This window comes from Papaver somniferum, chromosome 3 (genome assembly GCF_003573695.1).
Source record: "Papaver somniferum cultivar HN1 chromosome 3, ASM357369v1, whole genome shotgun sequence".
Lineage (NCBI taxonomy): Eukaryota > Viridiplantae > Streptophyta > Magnoliopsida > Ranunculales > Papaveraceae > Papaver > Papaver somniferum.
The window spans coordinates 146,301,991-146,308,492 of NC_039360.1; the positions used below are offsets into that span (position 1 = coordinate 146,301,991).

The following is a 6,502-nucleotide window of genomic DNA, read 5'->3' on the forward strand; positions in this document are numbered from 1 at the left end:
TTTTTCCATGCTATGTTCCCAGCCGAACTCTCGATACTGACACGACATGACGATCAATTCTCACTCTCAGCAGAGTAGCATGAATCTCCCTAAGTGCTAGTATTGGGATCTGCACAAAAAAATTCTCATACATGCTACATCTTTCTGACAAAGAGATCAACGCGTTCACACACTTTTTAATTAAAGTTAGCGTGATTAAACACATATTTATTCCATAGAGGAGAATCTGGATTGTTCATATCAATCTCAAAAAATAATCACAGCCATACGAATTGGTCGCGCGATTTAAACTAGGCAATCACCATGGTGACCGCCGGCGGGCCCACTAGCACCCTAGTCGATCGAGTCCCACTCCCCTCAGCCACAAGTGCTCCGAACGTTAACCCTAAAATGGGTGTTCACGCTATTTGAAAGGAAGCTCCAACGAGCTAAGGCCGTTAAAAAGGGTCTTAAATACATCATGACCCTCCAACTTTGCCAGCCTTGTTGGACGACCGAGATCTTCCATGAAATGATCAAAGAGGCGCCAACATGGACATTGGTGGACCAACTCTCACCTTACCCAATCAATTTTCCTGCGACAAGCCTATAGAGTGCTAGATCGATTGCCCAAACTCGAGCAAACACGTTGTGAGCAAAACCCTAATTTGGGTCGCGGCGATAAACAACTGTCGCATATCGATCATAACCGTCCAACTAAGCCGTCTTAGTTAAACGGCTTGGATCGCATCTTGAGAAACCAAAGAAGTGCCAGCGTGTTCACCATCCCCGACTCTTCCCTTGGTCGATCGACCTCTCCATGGCAAAACCAGAGCATGTCAAATCGTTTACCCAAAGTATCTTAAACGCGCTGCTTTGAAGACCCTAAAGCTTGTGTTCGAAGCAACGCCTGATAGGCACATTTTTGTGTCTTATATAATCTCAATTGTATATATTATTAGTGCTCGATTTTATATTTATTATGGCTTTTTATGTCCCTGTAGGTATTTTTGGAGAAATAAGCTTTTGCGGCGAAATTGGCTAAAAAAGTGGTTTTTGCGCTCGTGGGAGAAAATTACTATACGGACTCTCCCTTTGGATAAGGGGTGACCTAATTACTAAGGGGCATCCATTTCCAGGCAGCTGCTAAAGGGTGACCAGCACAGGATAGGGGGAGGTCATCTTCATCGTTTTTAAACTCAGAAATTGGCGGGAAAAAAATGTTGCAGACGGACTAGAGTTGGGGATTGCGAAGGTGTTTTAGAGAGATTCAATCGCTGAAATTTGTTGGGCTGGACGTGATTGAGCATAACAGGCTTGGTATGTGCGCTGGAACCAATCGAATTGGGCTGGATAATCCAAAATAAGGAAACAAAGTTTGAGTTTTGTACTGGTCTCTGTTTGGGTTGATTTTTGGTAATTCAGGGAGACTAAACGCGTGAAATTGTTTCCTAAGGTATTATTCTATCTAAGGAAGAGTTTAAGACAATCGGGAAAGCTCAGAATTGGCTAGGGAAGTCGGCAGAAGAGATTATTTCCGTGACTTGCACGTAAAGAAAAAGCGAGAATTAATCGCTATTTTTAGGTTTCTGAGTAGTATAAAAGGTGTGTTTAAGTCCCATGAAAGAAAACGAAGTTATTGGAGCAGTCACAGAGGAGTTAGAAACACTACAGAGCCATATTGATCAAGTTGCAGGAAACCGTATTCTGCTGCTGCCGCTGCTGAAGAACATCCGCTGCAAATAAGAACAACGTCTCAAATTTGTAACGCTGCTACAGTGAATTATTTGTAACAGTCAGTCCTTTGTCTTGCAACGCCAATACATTGTTGCAAACATCCAGTGCTATAGTTTTTCATCTTTAATCAACTTTTGAGCAACAAACATGTATTTTGAGCAAGTGATTAATATGAGGAGCTAAACCCCATTGCTGAGGCGATAGAGGAAGCTATTTTTACAACAAGAAGTGGTATATTCTATTCTATTTATTAATTTGCAATTATTTTATGATAAATTTGCCTTGGTTGAAAATTGTTTGAATGACCCTTGTTAAGCAATTGTGATTTCTTTTGATAGAACATACTTGGACCTAGGTTTTTGATGTTCTATGCTTTGGATTTACACTTGTTATTTTGAGAATCTACTAGTTGCAATAAGTTAGAATCAACTTGAACGAGAAAATTGCATAAATATAAATATTGGGATTAAATCACTTTGAACTTGGAAAATAGTGGAATCTTAGTCTCAGTGTTAATATTGATATCATCTTTGATTGAGCTTGTGACAATTTTTAGTTTGTTTTCTATTTTAGTTTTAGAATTTAAGTCTATATTTTATCCTTCGCAAGTCTGAGAATCGAACCACAGGTTTTCTTTTAGTTTTAGACTTAGTTTTCTTTTTTTTTTCTTCTTTTTTTTTAGGTTTTTATTATTTTTGTTCTTTTTTTACGTTTTTGGGTACTTATCTTTTGTCTACAGGTTTTGGATCATAAAGCGAATTGAGCCAAGGAGTTTGGTGATTTCGTAAAGACTGGAACTTAAAGCATAAAGACTTGGAGCGAAAGATTAAAGGGAAAAGAACGAAGAAGAAGACAATTTCTTTTTAGATTTTTTTTTTATTTTTTTAGGGTTTGTTTATTTTTCTTTAATAAAAAAAAAAGAGAGAGAGAGAGAGAACTGTATTAGGGTTTGCTATTTTTGTAATTTTTCTTTTCTTTTTGGACACTTGGACATTGGACTTTGGACATTATTATTTTTAAACCCTAAGGAAGGGTTGGTTTAAATACAAACTGTGTGCAGGGAAGGACGGTGATTACGATATCACCTCGGCCCCTCGGGTTCGTACATAACATAGGAGTTGTGGCCCGAGTCGACTTCAGCGATTCTTCGCCCGTCTGGTACGGGAGGTAAGTTTTTCGAAACACCCGTGAATCCCCTGTCAGCGGGTTTACTGTATTCCTTAAGGTGAATATATGTTGAGGACTTGAATACGGTTGCTTTTAATTCCTAGTAAAGGGCAAGGACTGGCCATACAAGATAAGGGTTCGGATTTCATCACCGTTCTCTTCTTGCCCGCCTTAGGAACACGAAACCAAACGCGAACCTAAGCCTAAAATTTTGACTAGAACGAGACCTATAGGGTAACGATCTTAATAGGAAAGTCGTTCGAAGAATATTGGTTACTCTTTTGAGCATACTTCGAAGTTCTTGACGGTTTCTGTGAGTTAAATGCGTGACTGCGCCGACTTGTAACCGGTGAGGCCTTGGGTATCAAAGTTCCAATGAGCTTCCCTCGCCTTGATTCAACTTACTTTGACTCGGATTGATTCCAGAGGGGTTTGCTCAGATTGTAACGAGTTCCTTTTCGAAAGAATAGAAGATGGTCTAGTGACAATCTAAGTGGAGCCATCATGCTTTTTGTTTGCTAGAAATTTAGGTTTGATTTGGTTGAGTCAGCCTTGTTTTGTGTTTGCATAGAATTCCCTTCCTTATTCTGTTGCATGCCTGAACGTAAAAGAGGCGCCCTAGGTAGATTTGTTAAAGAGAAACCTAGTACTTCTAAGCGTCTTGATTACCTCAATTTAGTGAAGATTTCGTTTTTGAACGTCCGTTTGAAGAGAAAATCCCTGATAGTCCAATAGCGCCAGAAATGGCAACTTTGAAAGCCTTGTTGAATCCTACTAGGACTACTCGTCCCTCGTGTATCAAGTTACCTGAAACTGAAGCAAATTATGAACTTAAGCCTGGAACCTTGCAGTTTCTCCCAATCTTTTTAGGAAAAGAAAATGAAAACCCCTATTTCCATGTTAGGGACTTTGAGGAAATTTGTAGTACCCTGAAAATTAGAAACCTTGATGATGATGCTTTAAAACTCAGGTTATTCCCCTTTTCCTTAAAAGATAAAGCCAAGTCGTGGTTGTATAGTTTGGCTTCCGAATCAATTGAAACCTATGAACAACTTACATCCGCCTTTTTGAACAAGTTTTTCCTTAGGCACAAAACCTCGTCTATTAGGACGCAAATCTGCACGTTTACACAACAGGAGGGAGAATCTTTGTATAGGTATTTGGAAAGGTTCAATGATTTATTAGCCCAATGTCCTCATCATGGTTTAGAAAAGGTTAGGTTAGTTCAGATCCTTTATGAGGGTTTATATTATCCCACCACAACTACAGTAGATTCCATGTGTACAAGTGGGTTTGAAAACCAAACAGTTGATAATGCGATGACATACTTGCATGAAATCGCCGAAAAGACCCAACAATGGGAAAGTAATAGGGTACCCCAGAAAACAATTCTTCTAGGCAGAGGAAACGCTAATAGGGTAGAAGAAAGCTACGAATCAGATGCCAAAATTGATGCTATAGCAAAAAGGTTAGAAGCTTTAGAAGTGGGTCATACTAGTGGTAGAATAGAGCCTTTTTGGGAAGGCAATACTATTGAAGAGCAAGCCAATGCTCTCTATAATAAAACTAGGTTTGATAACCGTCAGAAGTTTGACCCATATTCAGAAACCTATAATCCTGGCTGGAGAAACCATCCCAACCTTTCTTGGTCTAAGGGCCAGAATCAAGGTCAGTCTAGTAACTCTCAAGCTCCCCCAGGTTTTGGCTATACTAAGAATCCTTCAGCCCCGACACAGTTTCAGAACCCTACGGATCAGAAGATTATGAGTTTAGAAGAGTCTCTTGCTTTGTTAACTCGTAACACTATGCAGTTTCAGCAATCTGTTGCTCAAGGTATAGAAGAAAATAAGAGAATAGGTCAGGCTAACTCTCAGGCTATTTTCGAGTTGAAAACCCAGGTTAGTCATATAAATGAGTCTTTAAGATAAAGAGGTAAGTTTCCTAGTCAAACTCAACCTAACCCTAGAGGAGCTCATGAAGTAGGTGCAAAACCATCGAATCAGTTGAATGCTATTAGAACCCTTAGGAGTGGTAGAGTAGTAGACAATCAGGTAAACATGCCCAATAGTGAACATACTGTAGTTCACCCCTCAGGACCGCTAACTGAGGGGACTGATAAAATTTCCAATGATGCTGACTCGGTTCCTGAGAGGTCTGATCCTGTGCCTAGAGCCCCATTTCCCCATCTGTTAGCACCAACAAAGAAGGAATCGAACTTTAATGACATATTGGAGGTTTTTAAGCAAGTTACCATAAACCTTCCTTTATTAGATGCAATTAGGCAAATTCCTGCTTATGTCAAGTTCCTTAAGGATATGTGTACGCGAAAGTGAAAACTTAGAGTCCATAAGAAAGCCTTTTTAGCTAGTCATGTAAGTTCAATCATTCAGAACACTACCACTCCAAAGTACAAAGACCCAGGTTCCCCAACCATTGCTTGCACAATAGGTAAACACCGAGTAGAAAAAGCTTTACTTGACTTAGGATCCAGTGTGAACTTACTTCCGTACCATGTGTACTTACAACTAGGTCTTGGTGAAATGAAACCTACTCAGATAACACTGCAGTTAGCTGATAGGTCTGTCAAAATTCCTCGAGGTGTTATCGAGGATGTTCTTATTGAGGTCGAAAAGTTTATTTATCCAGTGGATTTCGTGGTCCTAGATACCCAACCTGTACCTGACCCAAAGAGCCAGATACCTGTGATTTTAGGTCGCCCATTTTTAGCTACGTCTAATGCGATCATAAACTGTCGAAATGGTATTATGAATCTATCTTTTGGTAATATGACTATTGAGTTAAATATTTTTAATGTCAATAAGCTACATTCTGAGCTAGATGACACGTGCATTGAAGAGGTGAACATGATAGGAACCTTAGTTCAGGAGTCAATACCAAATATCGCATCGGAAGATCCATTAGAGAGTTGTCTAGCCCACTTTAACATGGATTTCGACGAAGATAGCAACATTGAACAAGTGAATGCTATGTTGGATTCTATTCCTATGTTAGAACCATTACAAGCTTTTGAGTCTACCTTAATCCCTTGTTTAGAAGAGCCTCCTAAGTTGGACCCTAAATCTGCATTCTTAGGGCCATCTAATACTTTGCTTGTGATTATAGCATCCGATCAGGACAGCAGGCCAGAAATCGTGCTTCAAGACAATAAAGAAACTCTAGGGTTGACCATACGGGATATGAAACATATAAGTCCTACAGCTAGTATACCTCAAAAGAATTTAGAGGATGAACCACCCCATTATAATTCAGAGAAAGCAATTGACCTTTTTCAGGAACCTGATGGTCTAGAAGTTAGGAATATTGTGACTAGTCTATTTAGAGACACCCAAAATTCTAAGTTTGGGGGTAGTGATCGTCAAATAGAAGTCCCTAACTTGGGACTCGAGCCTACTGCATATGAGGTATCACTTGAGTCTATTCAGACTCCTCAACCCGATCCTCCTGATACTATCCAGGAGGAATCCAACTATTAAAGTCCCGTTTTTCGGATGAATCTATTTTTCAAGACACTCATATGAAGCCCAATCCAGTTGTCTTGCAAGAAACTTTCAATGAGGTTGTGCTCCTTATGTTATTTTTTCTGATCCTGTGCAGTTGT

The 6,502-nt window shown here is 39.6% G+C and overlaps 1 pseudogene; it reads right to left on the reverse strand.

Annotated features, from left to right (window-relative positions):
- Nucleotides 1–3,990: 3,990 nt before the first annotated feature.
- On the reverse strand, nt 3,991–4,090 carry LOC113362382 (annotated as a pseudogene).
- Between the last annotated feature and the right edge of the window lie 2,412 nt (nt 4,091–6,502).